This window comes from Manihot esculenta, chromosome 11, assembly GCF_001659605.2.
Source record: "Manihot esculenta cultivar AM560-2 chromosome 11, M.esculenta_v8, whole genome shotgun sequence".
NCBI lineage: Eukaryota > Viridiplantae > Streptophyta > Magnoliopsida > Malpighiales > Euphorbiaceae > Manihot > Manihot esculenta.
The window spans coordinates 4,270,417-4,294,201 of NC_035171.2; the positions used below are offsets into that span (position 1 = coordinate 4,270,417).

Consider the following 23,785-nt stretch of genomic DNA (forward strand, 5'->3'; position numbering starts at 1 on the left):
GTTGTGTTTTGATGTCTTCAACTAAATTAAAATTTTGACTATTTATTTTCATTGAAATAACATGATTACTTTAGATACAGCTTCACATTTGCTTCTCAACCAGTTTCACATTTTTTAATCCGTTTTGATGGATTTTTTATCCAAATTTTTTTACTTAGCATGATTGATCATAGGATGGATATATTAAAAAGTCTGATAACCGATTTTAATTAGATTTTTCATGTCAAATTTTTTTCTTGTCTTATTAATAAAATGCTGCTTATCAGAAAAAAAACCAGTACTTACCATTTTTTTTTTTTAATTCCATTTCTTGGCAAAGCAGGTGAACCGTTGGAGTTCGAGCAGGAAATATTCCTCTGAAAAATCTCAAGAATTGAGCAGAAATGTTTTAAAAAAAGAATTATTTTTTTCCTTTTAAATAGAAGTTGAAAACTTCATTCAAAGGCCAATTGAACATCGAAATAAAAGATAGGCCTCAGTTGAGGTGGCAAAGGAAGACTTTCTGAATTTTGCTTTGCTTGTATGAACATGTATGTGGATCATTCTATGTATTGATACGTCTTTGGAGTACTATGTAAGGTTGTTGTTGAAGGTGAAGGAAATGATAGGCCAAAAAGATCTCAATGTGTGCTATGTAACATGAGACATGGACACACATATATGTGCAACATGATGGTATACTTGCTCATGTAACATGAAAAAGAATGTGGCTTTATTTGTTGATTTACTTGCTTCACGTGGGATTAGACCAAATTATTATCTATTGTTATTTTTTTTCAGCTATATCATGAAGTTAGGAGTAGTTATTGATTCCAATTTACATTTAAACTCTTTCTCATTTATCAAAAAGCCATGCATTATTTTAAATAAAATCTCCGAATTTATTCTCACTATAAGCAAAATATTAGTTATTCTTTTTAATTTTGATTCGATCTATCATCCTGGGCTCTTCAGTTTTTGCATTGAACCGAATGTATTTGTATTTGATGCTGGACGTTGGGAAAATGGGGTATGGATCTGGAATCTGCTGTGGACAACTATATATATATATATATATATACACATGATATTGTATCAATGGGAGATTGAACTCCTAGCCCAACTATTGGCACTCCTAACCCAACTACTGGCTTCTATTAGGGGTGTAAATGAATCAAATCATTCGTGAGCTACTCAAGATTCGGTTCGATAAAAACTCGACCAAGCTCCACTCGAAAATTTGACGGGTGCGGAATCCATCAATTTAAAATTTACTTCCATTTTCTTTATTGATAAGAACTTATAGACAGGGTAAGTGAGTATCGATTCTCACAGAGACCTTAATCCTATTTAATTTAGATGAATGAGAGGTTTTTTTATGAACGTGGTTTTGCCTTTGACAAACCAATAAAAATAAACTTAAAAGAAAAAATAAATAATACAATTGAAATTAAAGAAACAAATAATTAATTAAAACTTTCAGCTAAAGGTAATCAAATTGAGGTATTTTACAGTTCATTATTGGTTAGAAAAAATATATTTCATATTGTTATCTATTGTTTGGTTATAGTGGTCAAACACACGAATCCCACCAATTATTCTTTATGAATAAATTAATCCGCTTTGCGCTTAAATTAATTCCTAGTTAACTAACAACCCCAACACGCGGGTAGAGTTAATTAGTCAACTGTATTAAGAGAGAAGAATCCAAACTTGATCAATAAAAATATGCGTTTTATTTAAATCAAATATACTAATTTCTTAATATAAACTAATATATTAATGGCTACTTATTATTAACCCAATTAAATAATTACGAATTTAATTAGATTAATTAGCAATATGTTGTCTTCCCAAGAGATTCAATGGGCCCCTTGAATTCTCAAGAAAACAATAATGGAGGTGATGTTCCTCGAATTCAAAAATTAATAGAAAATAGAAATAAAATGAAGAGAATTAAAATGTATAACCTCACAACTTGAACAAACCTCAATTTAATTTAACCTTCAATTGAAAAATAATTGTTTAGCCACTCGGTCATAATAAAATTATAACAACTAAGCAAAAGAAGAAAAAAAATGGAGAAGAGAGTGGGGGGCAGCAAGAGAGGAAATGAGAGTGAGAGGTAGAATATAATTCTCGAGGTAGAATATGATTCTCCATAAAATTTAAAATAAAATCTATTATCCCTAATATAATCTTTATCATTATCTTATTGAGTTTGATTCAATTTGACTCCACTTAAAGCTGATATCCTTGCTTAGGTGGCAAAATCTATCTTATCTCCCCATCGCCTCGGATTACAGGTTTGATCAAGGTTGTAGCCTCCACTATAAAAAAAAACCTTTAATTCAGTCTTGTTTCTTCCTTTCTCAACTTCTGCTCACAAACCTGTCCAAAATCAAAATCAAATTAAAATTAAATATTTATATCAAAATTAGAGTAAAATCAAGGAATTAAATGAGAAAATATTGTGAGTTTTTGTAACTCATCAAATTCCCCCACACTTGCACCTTTGCTCGTCCTCAAGCACAGAAATTAAAATGAACAATAAAATACAGCCATGTCCCCAACTAACCTGAAATTTAATTTGTCCAAAGCAAAGAACCAAATTGTCATGCAGGATGATAGCAGAAATAGCTTAATTCATCAAAGTTCACTTCAACAAATTTCATATTTAAAACTTGTTTCTCAAGACATAAAGTTGGTCCTCAATTCAATTTCAAGCACAAAAATATTAGAATGTCATATAATATTAGACTGTCCTTTTAAAAGAATATAATCTTTAGAACTCTTGACTAGACTAATAAAATTTAAAGATTTAGGGGTTTATTATTTATTATTTACACTTCCTACCATATCTTGCCTGAAACCGATAAAGTGAACGTGAAATAAATGGTTACTGAGCCACTCGTCCCAGGTTATTCAGCTCAGGTGGCTACTAGCTCCACTCATAATACCCAATAAAAAAGTATGGGTGAGTTTTTTAAAACGGCCCAAGAAGGGGTGATATTCTTCCAAACATCGATTTCTCCATACGGAATCACCTTAAGGGGACACCAAATACCGCACTACTTGAACCATCGGGTTGGTAACCAATTGATCAAGCAACTAGAGGAGTGGGTCATAGGAGTGCATTTATTTCTAATTTTTATTTTTATTTTTATTTTTTTCTTATTTTTCTTTGATGACACCCCTTAATTTCCACATAAACATATAGTGTAGACATATCTTTTAATTCATTCTTAACAAAGGGCAGCAACTCATTTAAAAAAAGACACATTCATTACCCAACCCTTCATAAGCTTTCAAAACAAGCCTTAAAAATAAAACTAACAGAATAAACAATGATAAATTTATTCTATTTAAGCTAGTATACAAATGGCATAATAAATTGTATTCTACCACAAAGGACATATCAATTTCTTATGGTAAGTAAGGAGTTGTAAAAAATTTTATTTTTTTAATTTTTTTAATTTTTTTTTTCATTTTTTTCATTTTTTATTTTATTTATTTTATTTTTTTGAACAAAATGATGTCAATACTAAAAATCATAAAAATTAAATATGAGAAACAATTTAAAGTGCAAAGTGCTGAAAAACTGCTAAGAATCATAAAAACAGATCAAGTGTTTATAGGTTTGGACAAACCTCTAACTCAAACACCAAAAGCTCAAAGAAAAATGGCAGAAAAAAAATTCCAAAAATTTCAGAATGTTCATCAATCATCAATCAATCTCATTAATCACAAAAAAACACTTCAATTTTCATACCATACCACATCTCTCCCACACTTACTCCTCACATTGTCCTCAATGTAAAAAAAAAAAAAAATCAATTAACGGGAAGTCCACAAAATAAAATAAAAGTAAGTTGAAGAAAACTTCCCTGAAGAGTAAGTCCATAGAACTCAAGTCGGTTGAGTTGCATTTTTTGGTCTTGGAGTTAGCTTCAGGATCTCAAGTTTCACCTCCTCATCATCATAACTGATAGCGGTTGTCGAAACCGTAAAAAATAAACCTATTAAACAATCAACAATTAACTTGCAAATAGTGGCAATAGGGTCGAACCACAGGGATTTGACACCAAGGATCTTCCTAATAATGACCAAGACAAATAAATAACAAATAAGTAAAAAGGGGGGTTTTGTTTTAATGATTTAAATCTAAAAAGTAAGAGAGAGCAATAATTTAAATAAATGAGAATTTCAATGGGAAAGTGATTCTAGTTGAAGTATGAGTCTATTTCAGCTTGTTCAGAATTGATCATTGATTATCTAAGACTCCTCTTTTATTTCAATAAATTAGTTTTGGTTGTGAAAGACGCTTCTCACAACCAAATTCCTCCTTAGTTTTAGTTTGATTAGGAAACGTTCGCTAATCAAAAACTAATCAACAAGTTGCCAAGGAACGTCCTTGGGACATTTAACATTGAACAACTGTTGACTGCATTAAGACTTAGAGAAACCCAATTCTATCCTTGCCAACTGCGTGGTCAAGTCTAGATTATGCAACTGATTATATTTGTGTTCAAACAATCCAAGCAATTACGGACCTAAATCATTCAAACAATTTATTACTCAAGCAATTTAAAAGCAATGGGCCCTTATTGATTCTAAAAGCTAAGTAATAATTATAGAAAAGATCAAGTTGCATAAATATTGAAAGCAAATAAGAGTTTAACAATGGAGTTTTAAATCTCCCAATTCATCACAAATCTGAATTTTCTCAACTTCAACTAGAAAAGAATGAATCTAGCCACTCATGGTGGACAAAATACACAAAAGAATGAAGAAAAGAAAAGGAGAGTCTGCTGTAATTCTGCAGAATTTTCGAGGAGGACAGATGATGATTTGCTGGTTTGGAGGTTGCCTTCTTATAGCTGGAGAGTCCAAGTTCAATTAGGGTTTGGAATCCCTCTTTTGACTTGGTCTTTGTGGTCTTTAATTCCTCTTTTGCTTTTGAATTTTGTTGTAGATGGAATTCTTTTGATAGAAGGACATCCTCGTGACTTTTGGAATTGAGCTGGTGGTGTTTGAGGTGGATTTGGACTTCTTTTCTTTTGAATTCTGAATTTCTGCACTTTTCCCGCCTCTACTGTCTTTTCTGCGTGAAAGTGACTTGGGCGAGTGATTTGGGCAGATCGCTTGCCCAAATCACTTTTATGAACTTCCAGGTTTCTGCCTCAGTTTTCTGTCTCTGCTTCCTCTGCTTTGATTTGGCCAAATTACTCTAACCCAATCACTTTCCTGTGAGATAGTTCAGGTTTCTGCTTTAGCTTGATCTGGGCAGTGATTTGACCAAATTACTTTGACCCAATCACTTTTCCAGTCTTTTCTTCACTTTTTCTCCAATTTTCTAATTTCTTTCTTTTCTGCAAAAACAAGATAAAAACTATAAATTAAGCTGAAAAATGTGTAAATAAGCAATAATAAAGATAACAAAAATGTGGCTAATTTATGTTTGATCAATAACTCATATCATCTGCAAACGCTGGCGTGTGGTTGCATCCGGCGAGGAAGTAGATGGCGGTGGAGGCGTCGAGGAGGTGGCAACCAGTGAGGCTGGACTCGCGATTTGGAAAAGAAGGTTAGCTGGCCTGGCAATCGGCAGCGAAGATGTCGCGATTGGCGAAGGGGGCGCTGCGTCCGGCGATGAAGGTTGCGCAGGCTTCGCCCGGCGGAGGGACGCGTGACCGGTGATGATGGAGCGTCCGCTAGTTCGGTCGCACACGAGGCTGGGTAGCCGCATTCTATGGGATCATGGTCTACTGGCAGTGCGACGAGCGGTGGCTACCGGTCGAAGCGCCGGCGGCGAAGGAAGTGGCCCGAGAGGAGGCGGCTGTAATACCCGGCTAGACTCCGGTATCGGAATTCCTACCGTCCGGTGGAATCTCGGATGTCGGAAACCTCTAGAAGGGTAAAAGCATGTTTTCATGAAATGTTTTCATGTTTTAATGATTTTAAATACGATTCTAAAAGAGTTTTTGCATGAAAAGTCCTTGGAGGAAAACCCAGGTTCGGCCGCCAAAAGTCAAGTTCGGCCGCCGAACATGCATGCGTTTTGGAGGCACGTTAGGCCCCCGAAAGCATGAGTGAGGGAAGTGCAGGTTCGGCCGCCGAACCTCATGTTCGGCCGCCGAACATTTGCATGGATGCGGAGGCACATTCGGCCCCCGAACGTGGCCTGGCCAGCCACTATAAAAGGGTCCCTTAGCCGAAAATGGGCGAGCTTTTTCTCCCCATTTCGGCCAAGGTGAGCATCCCGCCATCCTCCCTCGATCTTGAGTGTTTTCCTTAGATCTTCCATGATTTTCACGGGTTTTAACTTTGGTTTTGAAGATTTGTGAATAAAAAGCAAGTTTTGGGTACTTGGAGGTTCAAAGAGCTCAATCTCTCCATCTCCAAGCTAGGATCGCTCTTCCTCTCGTTTCTTCAAGAGGTAAGCTCGGATCCACCCTTGTTATGTGTTTTAAGTAAGTTTTAAGTTGTTTTATGGGTAGAGATGCATGTTTAGGCTTGTTGATGAGTTTATGGGTTTTGATGTTTTGATGAACAATGTATGTTGTTTGTGTGTGTGTTGAAGTGTTGTAGTTGGGGTATATGATAGCTTGAGACCCCTAGGTGTGATGTATGGTGTTTATGCATGTTTTAGAACAAGTTTATGCATAATTTAAGAGTTGGGAGGCAAATGTGCATAGAGGAGCCAAAGTTTCTGCCCTTTGGCAGAAACCAGGTTCGGCAGCCGAAGGGAGTTTCGGCCGCCGAACATGGCTTGAGAGGCAGCTTTAGGCTGCCGAAGCTTGCCCCCGAAAGTTGGAGTTTCGGCTCTGTCCGAGACTTTCGGCCGCCGAAGGTGCCGCCGAACATGCATGAGTTTCGCCTCTGTCTGGGAGTTTCGACCGCCGAAGGTGCCGCCGAACCTGCCTGACTTTCGGCTCTGGAGGGACTTTCGGCCGCCGAACCTGCCGCCGAAAGTGCCCTGTCCAGCCTTTTCTTGCATGTTTCCTAGGAGTGTTTTGAGGTGTTTTTAGGGGGTTTTTGGGGGTATGTTTAGAGTTATGTTCTTGTTGTTTGGTGCCTCATTTGAGTCCACCTGTGTAGGTTCGGACCCGAGGAACCGAGACCCCCGGTTGTGAGATAGTCGTTCAGAGTTCGTTGTTAAGCTTCAGTCACCAGGTGAGTGGAACAATCCCTTAAGTTTTAAAGTAAAGTAAATGAATAAATGAATGAATCATAAAGCATTGCCCATGCATCATTATGCCATGCAATATTTCAGGATGTTTGCATTAGAATTCACGAATATGCTGCATTGCATAAATTGATGTTGATGTGGATGGTTGTTGGGTGATCCATAGTCCTCTGATGCTATGTTATGATGATATGTTATGGAAGACCAGCGAGGCCCATTCTACGCCCCTGGTACTATGTAAGAGAAAGACCAGCGAGGCCCATTCTACGCCCCTGGTACTATGTAAGAGAAAGACCAGCGAGGCCCATTCTACGCCCCTGGCATTTTGGAATGTTATGATATGAAAGAGAAAGATCAGTGAGGCCCATTCTACGCCCCTGACATTTGGAGATGTTGAGGACTAATGGTGACAATACCATCCTTTATGTGATTAGCTGTGATGTGTTGCATTTCATGAAAGCATGAATAAGAAAAAGAAAGAAAAGTTAAATAATAATAATAATAAAATGAAGAATAATATACCTAAAAATGGAGGAACTATAATAATAATAAAATGAATAATAATATACCTAAAAATGGAGGAACTATAATAATAATAAAATGAATAATAATATACCTAAAAATGGAGGAATTAAAGCAAATGTTTTTAGTTTCCGCTCATTGGGCTTTATAGCTCACCCCCTCTCCCCTAACCCCAGTCTTGCAGGTGCAGAGTAGATAGAAAAGTCAGCAGAGTAAGAGAAGTTTATGTAATAGCTTAGCTGTGGACATGATTTGTTGGTAATGTAAAGTATGAGATGTAATGTAATGTAAGTTTGATAATGTGCTTGACTAGAGTCTGTTGTATTCCCTGTACACATGGTCTTGTATGAGATATAATGTTTTTATGATGCCTATGTAATCCAAGCCTATGTTATGTTATGTCACCCCATTGGAGTATTTGATGAGGACTTCCAATGAGGGGTTTATGTTATGTTTGTGCATGCACAGGCTAGGCTTGGCAAAGAAATGTTTGTATGAAAGAAAAGTTTTTAATTTTTATGTATGTCGTTGACCATGTATGGGATTATACAGGTTCACAGGATGTATGTTTGGCTTGCTACGGGTTCTGGCGGCCTTAAGCCGACCTGAATCCTAGCGCCGGTAGCGGTCCGGTTTCCGGGTCGTTACAGAGTGGTATCAAAGCCCTAGGTTCATATGGTCGGACCTAGAGTGTCGGGCTCATAGATGTGATAGAAAGTCAAGCACAATAGGAAATCATGTCCACTAGGATAGGACGTAGAGTCCTGTCTAGAATGAAAGTATGATATGCCATGAGATATGTTATGTATATGATGTGGGTTCATGTGTTTCCACATGAACCATTGGATGCTAATGTTTTGTTATCTGTGCTGTTTTTCAGTAAACAGAATGCGAGGAACTCGTCGATCAGCTAGATTGACTCGAGTACCACTGGAGGATGAGGGCACGAGCGCCCGTCCTCCAGCATTGCCAAGGGCAATGTCAAGTAGGTCCAACAGGGACAGAGCAGTGGGAGACCCTAGAAGATCTCTGGATCTGGGTAGAAACAGATCAGTAAGAGGAACGGTTCAAGGAGGCAGGTCAGTGGATGTGGGAGAAGAGATGGATGTGGACCAGAGGAGGGATGGTAGTCTTGGTGTGAGCATGCCAGAAGAGGACATGGGTGAGTCTCAGGGAGGCACTCAGGCCTCGGGGTTTGTTCCACCACCCCAGTACCCACCTTTTTCACCATACCCCAGGTATTCGATGGGAGGTACATCGGATTACCCCAGTTTTAATCCTTACCCTTCTCACATGCCATACCCACCTTTCTACCCACAGTATCCACAGTACCCTATGTACCCACCTCCATCCTTCCATCCAGGCACAGCAAACCCTATCCCAGGGGATGCCGCACCTCCACCACCAGCAGAAACCGCAGTTACAGAAACCCAAAGACCTCAACCTACCTCATCTGGAGGGAGCAAGGCCAAGATGACCGACTATATGAAGTTGGGTGCTCCCCAGTTTGATACCGGTGATGATCCGTTTGTGTACCTGGAGAAGGTCAAAACAATTACAGATGAGATAGGGGCTGATGACAGTAGAGCCATTCAGATGGCTGGTTTCACTCTGAAATGCAAGAAGGCACGAGAGTGGTTCAAGAACTATGTGAAACCAAGGGTGGACAGTTTGTCATGGGAGGAGTTTGCGAATGAGTTTGCAGGATGGTCTTTCCCTGACAGTTCCAGGGAGCTGAAGGTGATTGAGTTTGAACAGCTGAAGCAGACAGATGAGATGGGTGTCGATGAGTACACCGATAGATTCTTAGAGTTGTTGCCGTTTGCTGGGCAACATTTGGACACAGATCCGAAGAAGTCGAGGAGGTATATCATGAGGCTCAATTCCAGGTATTCCTCTTTGATTCAGTCAGCTGATAGAGAAAGTTTCCATGCCATTATAGACATGGCCAGGAGAATGGAGGCTAGTGCCGTAATAGAGGGAAAAGTCAAGCAGTCAGTGGCACAACCTTCTGGTTCTAAGACCCCAGGTGGGGGAAGGATAGACCCTTCATCCTTGAGTTCAGCTAGTAAGAAGTGGGGCAGTACCACTAAGAGACCAAAGAAGAATAAGTTCTGGAGCAAGATCAAATCAGGTCTGGGATTAGGAGGAGGCTCAAGCTCTGGTGCTGATAATGCAGTGTGTGCAAGGTGTGGTAAGCTACACAGGGGGGTATGCCGGTTTGGGACGACAGCCTGCTACAGGTGTGGGCAAGAGGGACATATGTCTTGGGAATGTCCGAGAGCAGTTCCTACGGCACAGCCCCAGCAGACAACTTTGGGTAGCGTAGCACAGCCAGCAGCTTCAGCCGCAACACAGGCTAGTGGCAGAGGCCGAGGGAGAGGGTCAGCCTCTTCTTCATCAGTTTACAGAGGGGAAGGTCCGTCAGCTCCAGCACGGATTTTCACAATGACACAGTAGGAGGCAAACGCATCCAACACCGTGGTGTCAGGTAATATCATCATTGGTTGTTCAGATGTTTATGCCTTAATGGACCCGGGTGCATCCCATTCTTTTGTTTCTCCGAGAGCAGTCGAGAGGTTGGGTTTGATGGTCTCTGGGTTAGAGTGTCCCCTATGGGTCAGCGGACCCAAATGTGACCCGTCAGTGGCAGAGTCGGTCTGCCAGTACAGTCCAGTTTTCATAGAGGGAAGATGCCTATCCGCCGACCTAGTGGTTCTAGACTTGACAGATTTTGACGTCATTCTAGGGATGGATTGGCTGTCTACCCATGGTGCTACCTTGGATTGCAGAGACAAGGTAGTTAAGTTCAGATGTCAGGATGGGTCAGAGGTTGTCTTTAGAGGAGACAGGGGGAGTACACCTAGAGGTTTGATATCAGCCCTACAGGCTCGTAGGCTGCTCAGGAGGGGTTGTCAGGGTTATCTAGCTCATGTGAGAGAGCTAGACAGAGATGTCAGAGAGCCCGCCTCGGTGCCTGTGGTTAGAGAGTTCTTAGATGTTTTTCCAGACGAGCTGCCAGGTTTACCGCCTCCTAGGGAGATAGAGTTCGAAATAGAATTGATGCCAGGAACCAGACCGATCTCTATCCCTCCCTACAGGATGGCGCCAGCAGAGCTGAAAGAGCTTAAAGAACAGTTGCAAGAGCTGGTAGACAAGGGTTTCATCCGACCGAGTGCCTCACCTTGGGGTGCTCCAGTGTTGTTCGTGAAAAAGAAGGATGGATCCCTCAGACTTTGTATCGACTATAGACAGTTGAACAAGGTTACTACCAAGAACAAGTACCCGTTGCCTAGGATCGATGATCTATTCGACCAGCTAGCAGGAGCAGGTTGTTTCTCCAAAATAGATCTGAGATCTGGGTATCATCAGCTGAGGATCAGAGATGAAGATGTGCCAAAGACAGCATTCAGGACCAGATATGGGCATTTTGAGTTCCTAGTGATGCCGTTCGGGTTAACAAACGCCCCTGCAGCATTCATGGATCTCATGAACAGAGTATTTAACCAATACCTGGATCACTTCGTTATTGTCTTCATAGATGATATCTTAGTGTATTCCAGAAATGCAGAAGAGAATGCCCATCATCTGCGGTTGGTCTTGCAGACTTTGAGGGAACATGGCTTGTATGCCAAGTTCTCTAAATGTGAATTCTGGCTGAGGAGCATTTCGTTCTTGGGGCATGTAGTGTCAGAAAATGGTATTGAGGTGGACCCCAAGAAGACAGAAACTGTGGCTAACTGGCCTAGACCCACTTCAGTGATAGAGATTAGAAGTTTCTTGGGTTTGGCGGGTTACTACAGGAGGTTCGTACAGGACTTCTCAAAGATAGCGGCTCCTCTGACCAGGTTAACCAGGAAGAATCAGAAGTTTCTGTGGACCGACCAGTGCGAAGAGAGTTTTGAAGAGCTTAAGAAGAGGTTGACTTCAGCACCAGTTTTAGCTCTGCCATCTAGTGATGAGGACTTTACAGTCTTTTGTGATGCGTCCCGTGTGGGACTGGGTTGTGTACTGATGCAGAATGAGAGGGTGATCGCTTATGCTTCTAGGCAGCTGAAGAAGCATGAGTTGAATTACCCCACACACGACCTGGAGATGGCAGCAGTAATCTTTGCACTCAAGATGTGGAGGCACTACCTCTATGGGGTAAAATGTGAGATCTTTACAGATCATAAGAGCCTGCAGTACATCCTGAGTCAAAGAGATTTGAATTTGAGACAGAGAAGATGGGTAGAACTGCTCAGTGACTACGATTGCAAAATCCAGTATCACCCGGGTAAGGCTAATGTTGTAGCTGATGCCTTAAGCCGGAAATCACTCGGCAGTCTATCCCACATCACAGCAGAACGAAGACCAGTAGTAAAGGAGTTCTACAAGCTCATCGAAGAAGGGCTACAGTTAGAGTTGTCAGGTACAGGTGCCTTGTTGGCTCAGATGAAAGTGACACCAGTGTTCCTTGAGCAAGTCGCTCAGAAACAGCATGAGGACCCCGAGTTAGTGAAGATTGCCAGGACTGTTCAGTCAGGCAAGAATGATGAGTTCAGATTTGACAACAAGGGGATCCTCCGCTATGGGAGTCGATTATGTGTACCAGATGACATAGGGCTAAAAGGAGACATTATGAGAGAGGCTCATAATGCAAGATACAGCATTCACCCCGGAGCCACCAAGATGTATCAAGATTTGAAGAAAGTTTATTGGTGGCCAGCGATGAAGAAAGAAGTGGCACAGTTCGTGTCAGCCTGCGAAGTGTGTCAGAGGGTGAAGCTGGAACATCAGAAGCTAGCTGGAATGCTTAACCCGCTACCGATCCCAGAATGGAAATGGGAAAACATAGCTATGGACTTCGTAGTAGGGTTACCGGCGACGTCCAACAGAGTGGACTCCATATGGGTGATCGTGGACAGACTCACCAAATCTGCTCACTTCATCCCTGTCAGGAGTGGATACTCTGTGGACAAGTTGGCGCAGGTGTATGTGGATGAGATTGTCAGGCTGCATGGGGTTCCAATGTCTATAGTGTCTGATAGAGGGCCCCAGTTCACTTCCAGGTTTTGGCGGAGTCTGCAGAATGCCATGGGTACTAGGTTGGATTTCAGTACTGTCTTCCACCCCCAGACTGATGGACAGTCAGAAAGGACCATCCAGACTATAGAAGATATGCTTAGGATGTGTGTGCTGGACTTTGGCGGTTCTTGGAGGCAGCATCTACCTTTGGTGGAGTTTGCCTACAACAACAGCCATCATGCTAGCATCGGGATGGCTCCATATGAAGCTTTGTGCGGAAGGAAGTGCAGATCACCTGTTTGCTGGGAGGAAGTTGGAGAGAAGGCCTTGGCAGGGCCTGAGCTAGTGGAGATTACCAGCAGGGTGGTACCCATAATCAGAGAGAGAATCAAGACTGTTGCAAGCAGACAGAAGAGTTATGCAGACATCCGCAGAAGACTAGTAGAGTTTCAGGAGGGGGATCTGGTATTGCTTAAGGTGTCCCCAATGAAGGGAGTGGTTCGCTTCGGGAAGAAAGGTAAGCTAGCCCCACGATACATCGGACCCTTTGAAATCTTGCAAAAGATTGGGAATGTGTCGTACAAGCTGGATTTACCTACTTCGATGGAAAGAATCCATCCGGTTTTCCATGTTTCAATGTTGAGGAAGTTTGTGTCAGATCCGAGCAAGGTTCTTAGTGAGCCTGATGTGGAGGTCCAAGAGGATCTCACCTATGTTGAACAGCCGGTGCGGATCATAGACACCCAGATCAGAAAGTTAAGAAACAAGGAAATCCCGATGGTGAAAGTCCTGTGGAACCACCACAACTTGGAAGAATGCACTTGGGAGACACGAGAGTCTATGCTCCAGCAGTACCCTCATCTCTTTTAAGGTTAGATCCCTATGTGTTTATGTGCTTTATGCATGTTATATGTTTGCCATGTTATGTGTTGTTTGGTGAACATTCGGGGACGAATGTTCTTAAGGGGGGAAGAATGTAATACCCGGCTAGACTCCGGTATCGGAATTCCTACCGTCCGGTGGAATCTCGGATGTCGGAAACCTCTAGAAGGGTAAAAGCATGTTTTCATGAAATGTTTTCATGTTTTAATGATTTTAAATACGATTCTAAAAGAGTTTTTGCATGAAAAGTCCTTGGAGGAAAACCTAGGTTCGGCCGCCGAAAGTCAAGTTCGGCCGCCGAACATGCATGCGTTTTGGAGGCACGTTAGGCCCCCGAAAGCATGAGTGAGGGAAGTGCAGGTTCGGCCGCCGAACCTCATGTTCGGCCGCCGAACATTTGCATGGATGCGGAGGCACATTCGGCCCCCGAACGTGGCCTGGCCAGCCACTATAAAAGGGTCCCTTAGCCGAAAATGGGCGAGCTTTTTCTCCCCATTTCGGCCAAGGTGAGCATCCCGCCATCCTCCCTCGATCTTGAGTGTTTTCCTTAGATCTTCCATGATTTTCACGGGTTTTAACTTTGGTTTTGAAGATTTGTGAATAAAAAGCAAGTTTTGGGTACTTGGAGGTTCAAAGAGCTCAATCTCTCCATCTCCAAGCTAGGATCGCTCTTCCTCTCGTTTCTTCAAGAGGTAAGCTCGGATCCACCCTTGTTATGTGTTTTAAGTAAGTTTTAAGTTGTTTTATGGGTAGAGATGCATGTTTAGGCTTGTTGATGAGTTTATGGGTTTTGATGTTTTGATGAACAATGTATGTTGTTTGTGTGTGTGTTGAAGTGTTGTAGTTGGGGTATATGATAGCTTGAGACCCCTAGGTGTGATGTATGGTGTTTATGCATGTTTTAGAACAAGTTTATGCATAATTTAAGAGTTGGGAGGCAAATGTGCATAGAGGAGCCAAAGTTTCTGCCCTTTGGCAGAAACCAGGTTCGGCAGCCGAAGGGAGTTTCGGCCGCCGAACATGGCTTGAGAGGCAGCTTTAGGCTGCCGAAGCTTGCCCCCGAAAGTTGGAGTTTCGGCTCTGTCCGAGACTTTCGGCCGCCGAAGGTGCCGCCGAACATGCATGAGTTTCGCCTCTGTCTGGGAGTTTCGACCGCCGAAGGTGCCGCCGAACCTGCCTGACTTTCGGCTCTGGAGGGACTTTCGGCCGCCGAACCTGCCGCCGAAAGTGCCCTGTCCAGCCTTTTCTTGCATGTTTCCTAGGAGTGTTTTGAGGTGTTTTTAGGGGGTTTTTGGGGGTATGTTTAGAGTTATGTTCTTGTTGTTTGGTGCCTCATTTGAGTCCACCTGTGTAGGTTCGGACCCGAGGAACCGAGACCCCCGGTTGTGAGATAGTCGTTCAGAGTTCGTTGTTAAGCTTCAGTCACCAGGTGAGTGGAACAATCCCTTAAGTTTTAAAGTAAAGTAAATGAATAAATGAATGAATCATAAAGCATTGCCCATGCATCATTATGCCATGCAATATTTCAGGATGTTTGCATTAGAATTCACGAATATGCTGCATTGCATAAATTGATGTTGATGTGGATGGTTGTTGGGTGATCCATAGTCCTCTGATGCTATGTTATGATGATATGTTATGGAAGACCAGCGAGGCCCATTCTACGCCCCTGGTACTATGTAAGAGAAAGACCAGCGAGGCCCATTCTACGCCCCTGGCATTTTGGAATGTTATGATATGAAAGAGAAAGATCAGTGAGGCCCATTCTACGCCCCTGGCATTTGGAGATGTTGAGGACTAATGGTGACAATACCATCCTTTATGTGATTAGCTGTGATGTGTTGCATTTCATGAAAGCATGAATAAGAAAAAGAAAGAAAAGTTAAATAATAATAATAATAAAATGAAGAATAATATACCTAAAAATGGAGGAACTATAATAATAATAAAATGAATAATAATATACCTAAAAATGGAGGAACTATAATAATAATAAAATGAATAATAATATACCTAAAAATGGAGGAATTAAAGCAAATGTTTTTAGTTTCCGCTCATTGGGCTTTATAGCTCACCCCCTCTCCCCTAACCCCAGTCTTGCAGGTGCAGAGTAGATAGAGAAGTCAGCAGAGTAAGAGAAGTTTATGTAATAGCTTAGCTGTGGACATGATTTGTTGGTAATGTAAAGTATGAGATAGAATGTAATGTAAGTTTGATAATGTGCTTGACTAGAGTCTGTTGTATTCCCTGTACACATGGTCTTGTATGAGATATAATGTTTTTATGATGCCTATGTAATCCAAGCCTATGTTATGTTATGTCACCTCATTGGAGTATTTGATGAGGACTTCCAATTAGGGGTTTATGTTATGTTTGTGCATGCACAGGCTAGACTTGGCAAAGAAATGTTTGTATGAAAGAAAAGTTTTTAATTTTTATGTATGTCGTTGACCATGTATGGGATTATACAGGTTCACAGGATGTATGTTTGGCTTGCTACGGGTTCTGGCGGCCTTAAGCCGACCTGAATCCTAACGCCGGTAGCGGTCCGGTTTCCGGGTCGTTACAGCGGCGTTGGCCATCTGCAGGAAAAAGAGAAAAAGATAGAAGATGAAGATCATGGGAGAGAGAAAGAATTAGGTTTTTATTTTATTTATTTATTTTTATTTTTATTTAATAAAAAAAATAGAAAAAATAAAAGTAGAACAGAACTTACCTTCCTTCGGGAGCAATTTTAAAAATAATAACTTACCTTCAAAAAAGTTCGCTAAAGTCCCGAATTGCCTAGAAGATCCAATCTGCTCCAAAAATAACAAATAAATTAATTTAAAACTAAAAATTAAAAGGAAAACTTAATTGTGACTCTACAGGTTTGGGCAAGTCTATAACCTTAGGTTGCCTCCCAAGGAGCGCCCTTGTTTATTGTCCTAGGCTGGACAGTGGCATGTTATGTTTCATCCACTTCCCTCTTCATATCCATTCAATACCCAAATTAACTTTATTGCTTTTAAAGGATTCAACTTGGAGGAGATTATGATTGAAAATGTATTATTACTTTCCAAAAATACATATTTCAAATGAGCTGGAAGTAATTTTAACTTAAGTTCTGGTGCCTTATGGTTCAAAGTGTCCAATGAGTGAATTATTTCTATGATTTCTTCACTGAATTGTGATGTGCTATTGTCAAGGCAGCCCATTGTCAAGTTTTCGGTTAAAACTACCTCCAACTTGTTTTTCTTGCTTAGTTCAAAGGCTTCTTGAGCGAGAGGATCAACTGCATCTATACTGCAAAGAGAAAATTTATCATCATAATACTTTATTGCATCATAGACATTAAACTTTACCTCTTCTCCATCAAACTCCATTGAAAGCTTGCCTTCATTCACGTCAATCTTCGTTCTAGCTGTGCTAAGAAATGGTCTTCCTAGCAATAAATCTGTAGAGTTGGATGAACTGTCATCTTCCATATCCAAGACAAAGAAGTCCACTCCCACTTGGACCAAAACATCTTCCAACACGCCCTTAGGATAAACTATTGATCTATCGGCGAGTTGGAGTGTGACTCCTATTTGTTTCAAAGGACCTGCATCCAAAGACAAATAAACTGACAGGGGCATAACATTTATAGAATCTCCTAAATCACACATTGCCTTCTTGATTTCAAGGTTTTCAACTTTACATGATATCGTAAACATGCCTTTGTCTTTACATTTTTGTGCAATTTTTCTTTGGAGTACAGCTGATACATTCTCCCTTACTTTAATCTTTTCGTACCCATACAATTTTCTTTTATTAGTGCAAAGGTCTTTTAAAAATTTCACGTACCTAAGTATTTGCTTTATGGTTTCAAGAAGGAGTATGTTTACCTGGACTTTGCGAAAAATCTCCAAGATCTCTTTCTCTTCCTTTTCTCTTTTTGATTGAGCAAATCTTTTGGGAAAAGGTGGACGTATTACCTGCATTGGGGATTGTTCTTCCTCAGATTTCTGGGGTTGTGTCTCTTCTAGAATCTCTATTTCTGTTTCTGTCTTCTGGTCTGCCTTACTACCTTGGGCAAGCTTCTTCAGGCTGGCAGACTCTAACTCCTTCCCACTTCGCAGTGTAATTGCGCTTACGTTCTGTTTTGGATTTGGTATGGTTTGAGAGGGTAGTTTTTCTTGAGATTCTAGTTTGTTCACTGACGTAGCAAGTTGGCTCATTTGATTCTCCAAATTCTGTATGCTCGATTTTGTTTCCTGTTGAAAAGCAAGAGTGCTATTAGCAAGGGATTGAACAATGTCTTCTAGAGACATACCTGATTTTGCAGCTTGATAATTTGCTCTTGGCTGGAAGTTCTGTTGTCTATTCCTATAGCTAAGGTTTGGATGATCTCTCCACCCCGGATTGTAGGTACTTGAAAATGGGTCATACTTCCTTTATTGTCCATTGAATTGTTGTCCATTGAATCCTCCAATGGCGTTTACCTGTTGCTCTCCTTCTTGAAGGATATGACACAAATCTGTGGGATGGTCAGATTGTTTGCAAATACCACAAGTTCGTGCATTGTTCCCTGCAGCCAATTGTTGAATTGAAGCTGTTAGTTGTGAGATTTTAGAATCTAAAGATGTAATACTTACTTCATTGGCATTTCTTGAAATGTCCTCTTCTTGGCCATATTGTCTAGAATTGGCGACCATTTTTGAGATTAAGATTTTGCCTTCTTCAGGTTCCATTTCTAAAATGGCACCTCCACTAGCAGCATCAATCATCCTTCGTTCTAATGGCAAAAGTCCTTCGTAGAAATGAAGGTTAAGCTGTTTTGGAGTGATTCCATGTTTTGGACAACTTGCAATTAATTTCTTATACCTTTCCCAATATTCATGTAAAGTTTCATTTTTTCTTTGTTTAATTCCACTTATATCCTTTCTTATTGACGATGTTTTGGTCGCTGAGAAAAATCTTTCTAAGAATAAGTCTCTAATTTGCACCCAAGTGGTGATTGAACCTGGGGGCAAATAGTAGAGCCAATCCTTAGCAGATTCAATTAAAGTGAAAGGGAAAACTACTAACCTTATTTGTTCATCAGTTATACCTTATGGTCTCATACTTGAACAAACCACATAAAACTCCTTTAGATGACGATGAGGGTCTTCATTCTTCAAGCCTTGGAATTTTGGTAACATATGAATCATACCTGTTCGTAATTCCAAGGGTGCATTCAGTACTGAGTATGTGATGCAAAGGGATTGCTCTTCAGCGGCAGCAGCTGCGGACATGGAGGCTCAGTTGGTGTTGAAGATGAGGTCTCTTCGGTGCGCAAAAGAGATCGGGGAGATGGTTGAGAGGCTCCCAAATTGGCCTGTTTTTGCAACTTGGTTGTTTTCCTCAACCTTTTTGCAGTCTTCTCAATTTCTGAATCAAACTAAATCCTACTATTCTCAGATCTGGTCATAAAAACAAAAATAAATTGTTAGTGATCCCCGGCAACGGCGCAAAAATTTGACGGGTGCCGAATCCATCAATTTAAAATTTACCCTTTTCTTGATAGATAAGAACTTGTAGATAGGGTAAGTGAGTATCGATCCCACAGAGACCTTAATCCTGTTTAATTTAGATGACCAATTTGAAAAAGAATAGTAGTTTAATGCAAAAAGTGGGAAGAATGAGAGTTTTTTTATGAAAGTAGTTTTGCCTTGGGCAAACCAATAAAAATAAACTTAAAAAAAAAATAAATAATGCAATTGAAATTGAAGAAACAAAAAATTAATTAAAACTTTCGGCTGAAGGTAATCAAATTGAGGTATTTTACAGTTGATCATTGGTTATAAAAAATATATTTCATATTATTATCTATTGTTTGGTTATGGTGGTCAAACACGCGAATCTCACCAATTCTTCTTTATGAATAAATTAATCCGCTTCGTGCTTAAATTAATTCTTAGTTAACTAACAACCCCAATACGCGTGTAGATTTAATTAGTCAACTGCATTAAGAGAGAAAAACTCAAACTTGATCAATAAAAACACGCATTTTATTTAAATCAAATCTACTAATTTCTTAATATAAACTAATATATTAATTGCTACTTATTATTAACCCAATTAAACAATTACGGATTTAATTAGATTAATTAGTAATATGTTATCTTTGGGCCCCTTGAATTCTCAAGAAAACAACAATGGGGATGATATTTTTCGAATTCAGAAATTAATAGAAAATAGAAATAAGATAAAGAGAATTAAAATGTATAACTTCACAACTTGAACAAACCTCAATTTAATTTAACTTTCAACTGAAAAATAATTGTTTAGCTACTCATGTTCATAATAAAATTATAACAACTAAACAAAAGAAGAAAAAAAAATGAAGAAGAGAGTGGGGGGCAGCAAGAGAGGAAATGAGAATGAGAAGTAGAATATAATTCTCCAGGTTGAATGCTGGGAGCCTTTATATAGGCACAAAAAGATAAAATTTAAAATAAAATCTATTATTCCTATCTTATCTCTATCCTAATATGATCTTTATCCTCATTTGATTAAGTTTGATTCAATTTGACTCCACTTGAAACTGATCTTATCCTTGCTTAGATGGCAAAATCTATCTTATTTATTCATCGCCACGGGTTACAGGTTTGATCAAGGTTGTAGCCTCCCAGTATAAAAAATCCTTTAATTCAGCCTTTTTTCTTCCTTTTCTCAACTTCTGCTCATAAACCTGTCCAAAATCAAATTTCAATTAAAATTAAATATTTATATCAAAATTAGAGTAAAATCAAGGAATTAAATGGGGAAAAAATTGTAAGTTTTTGCAACTCATCACTCGATTTCTAAATGAGTCAAATTCAATCTTAATTTTTAGGCTCGTTTGGTAAACAAGCCAAATTTGAGTTCCATAGTATTCGACTCGTTAAAACTCGTGAGTTCGGCTCGTTTCTGAGTTAATGAGCAGGCTCGGGAATAGAGTCGTGAACAGTCTCATTAAGTAAGCTGAAATTATTATCATAAGAGAAATAAACTCAAATCCTGTATATACTTTCATTAGTCAAACTTAAATTTTATAAAATTCAGCTCTATATAATTTAGTTACACTTTCAAACTTACATATATTTGAATCATTAAAATTTAAAAGTTTATCATTATAAGTTTACGAGTTAATTTGTGAATATACTTATTTAACTAAAATTATTTTAGTTTTAAACTTATTCGTTTTAAATTAAAACTCATTACATATGTAAATAAATTGAACAACTAGTGAACTATTCAATACTAAACTCGATAAAAGTTCGATTCAACTCGATAAAAACTCGACTCGTCTAAACTCGTTTGCTAAAGAGCATTTTTTCGATTCATGCACAATTTAAAAAATAATTATCAGTTCATGTAGAATCCGAAAATATTTTCGGATTCTGTGTGTCAACGGAGCGTGTTCGACAGTCATACTGTCGAACACGCTAGTTCGACACTCATAGTGTCGAACAATGGGGAGTTCGACACCATGAGTGTCGAACTGCCAGTTCATCAGCTTCTTCGGCACCCATGGTGTCGAACAAACTGTTCACTGCCCCCTGGCCGGTCCAGTGGCATGAACAGAAATTTGAAAAATAATTATTATTACCATTTAGTATTTACATAATTAAATTTTAAAAATAAAAAATATTATACTTAAATTTTTAATACATATAATAATTAAAATTATATTTATATATAAAATTATATTTTATAATTTTATTTTTATATATAAAAAAATATCTATATTTAAAAATAAATTTAAGTAAAAAAAGAACCTGATGATAATGGAAATGTTGAAAGGTGAAGAAGGAAATCTGTTGAGGAAGGAGCTGGAAACGGAGAAGAAATTGCTGAAGAAATTTGGAAAAAAAAATACTAAAAAATTTTGAAGAAGAAAATGCTGAGAAGAAAAAATTTGAGAGATAAAATAGAGAATGAGGAGATGAAAGCAGAAAGATGGTGTATGGAAGGAGACTTAAAGTCTCCTCCCCGCGTAGCTGTGCGTGGGTCTCCTTTACCCAGACAGTGGCTTGCATGCATGAACACATGTCATGCATGCAAGGCACCCCTTATGCATAACATGTTTCATGCATGCAGGCACTCCACCCAAAATGACCTGCATGCACAGCGTCCCATTCGACATTCAAAGTGACTTGCATGCACAGTACCACATGGGTCTCCTGAAAAGTGCCTTGCATGCATGACACATGTCATGCATGTAAGGCACCCTTTGCATGCATGAGACATGTCATGCATGCAAGGACATGTCCACTTTATAGGCTGTTCGGCACTTTGAATGTCGAACACACCACATCAGACACGCCACATGGCAATTCGACACGCATGATGTCGAACTCCCCATTGTTCGACACTATGAGTGTCGAACTAGCGTGTTCGACAGTATGACTGTCGAACACGCTCCGTTGACACACAGGATCCGAAAATATTTTCGGATTCTGCATGAACTGATAATTATTTTTTAAATCGTGCATGAATCGAAAAAATGCTCTTTGCTAAACGAGACAAGTTTGAACTTCTTAATACTTAACTCGAGTTCGAAATAAGTAAAACTCGAATTCAGTTCGAATTTAAAAAAAATTTAACGAACCAAATTTGAGTTCTTAAAAACTCGACTCGACTCGACTCTGTTCGTTTACACTCCTATCTTCTATTAATACAACTAGACCATAGACTGAGAAATCATCGCCTCATTTAGAAAGTTTAATGTTACAGGTTCTTTCAATTCCTAGTTAGTTCTCTTTATTAATTTATCTAAATTAAAGAATGAATAATTAAAAAACCATAATCATATGAATTAGATATTAGACCATCCAGATCGTTGACTTCGGAAAAAAATGTTAATACTAATTAAATTCAAAGCCCATGATTGTTCATTGATAGAGTTATTAACATAAGTACATCCATTCATACGTCTAGATGGAAATCACGTTAACCTTATGTCTTAATAAACAATAAATAACTTGTTATTTTTATAAGTCATTGAGTTCAAATCTCTCTCAGATATAAATCATTAATGGCACCCATGAGCCCACGTCTATTTATCACTAATTAAAAAACTATTTAGGTACAGATAAACCTGATTAGCCTAACTGTAAATTGAATTAAGTGGATTTTATGTGATTTTTTTTCTGAGATAATAAAAGACCACAATCAAAAGAATTTGAAAAAAAAAAAAAAAACTCATTGAAACTTAGAATAAAGAGAAACTCATTAATAAATTTATAATATGCATTACACAAAATGACATTAACTGGAGGCCACATGCTGCGAATTCTACGCTCAACGTTATTTTTTTATAAAAAAAAAAAAAAAAAAAAAAAAAAGAAAACGACGGTCCTAACGCTGAAGTTACCTACTGTCTTCCTTCATCATTCCTACATCTCCCTCTCTGTCTCTGACCATTCACATTCACACTCTACAGAAACTGTATTCTATATATATATATATATATACGCAACAAACTTATGGTCGTGGTTGCGTAAGTCTGCAACTTCTGATTGCCTCTCGCTTGGGGATGAACGGGGCAGATCGCGGAATGGAAACTAGAGGTATTAATTGTTTTTAGCTGAAACTGTTGTACCAAATAGTAATAGTTCCATGGAGATTTCATTTCATCTAACTAATTGAGGCATGTTGTTATTGACTGTCACTAAGCACAGATCAGAATGAATCTGGCTCATTTCCTGAGAAGACTATTGGGCCAAAGTCATATTCATACGGTGAACTAGCACTGGTAACTGGTCATTTCTCGCTCAATAATCTAATTGGTCGAGGTGGTTTTGGTCATGTTTTTAAGGCATCCTTAGATGGTGAGATCCGTGCTATCAAGAGACTTGATTTTTTGGATGTACAATCCGAAGGAGGTTTAGAGAAGGAGATTATGATCGTCCAAAGCCTCAGTCACAAAAACCTCGTTGAACTGGTTGGTTACTGCATTGATGGAGCCAATAGATTGCTCATCTTAAAGTATTTTCCAAATGGGTCCTTGAGATCTAAATTACATGGTGAGTCCCATATTCTTTCTTTTACTTTTATGTTCGTATAACTAATCAATATGACATAATTAATCTTATAAATTATAAATGGTATTACAGGAAGTGATAATGTTTTGGACTGGAAAATAAGAATGAAGATCGCTATAGGTTCTGCAAGAGGATTAGAATATTTACATGAAAATTGTGAGTATATACTACTACA

General features: G+C 39.2%; 1 protein-coding gene across 1 annotated transcript in view; it reads left to right on the plus strand.

The window, feature by feature from the left end:
- The window catches only part of LOC110627913 (tyrosine-protein kinase JAK2), a 65,909-nt gene that overhangs the window by 37,002 nt on the left and 5,122 nt on the right, over positions 1 to 23,785 (plus strand). The gene's annotated exons all lie outside the window — the stretch shown is intronic.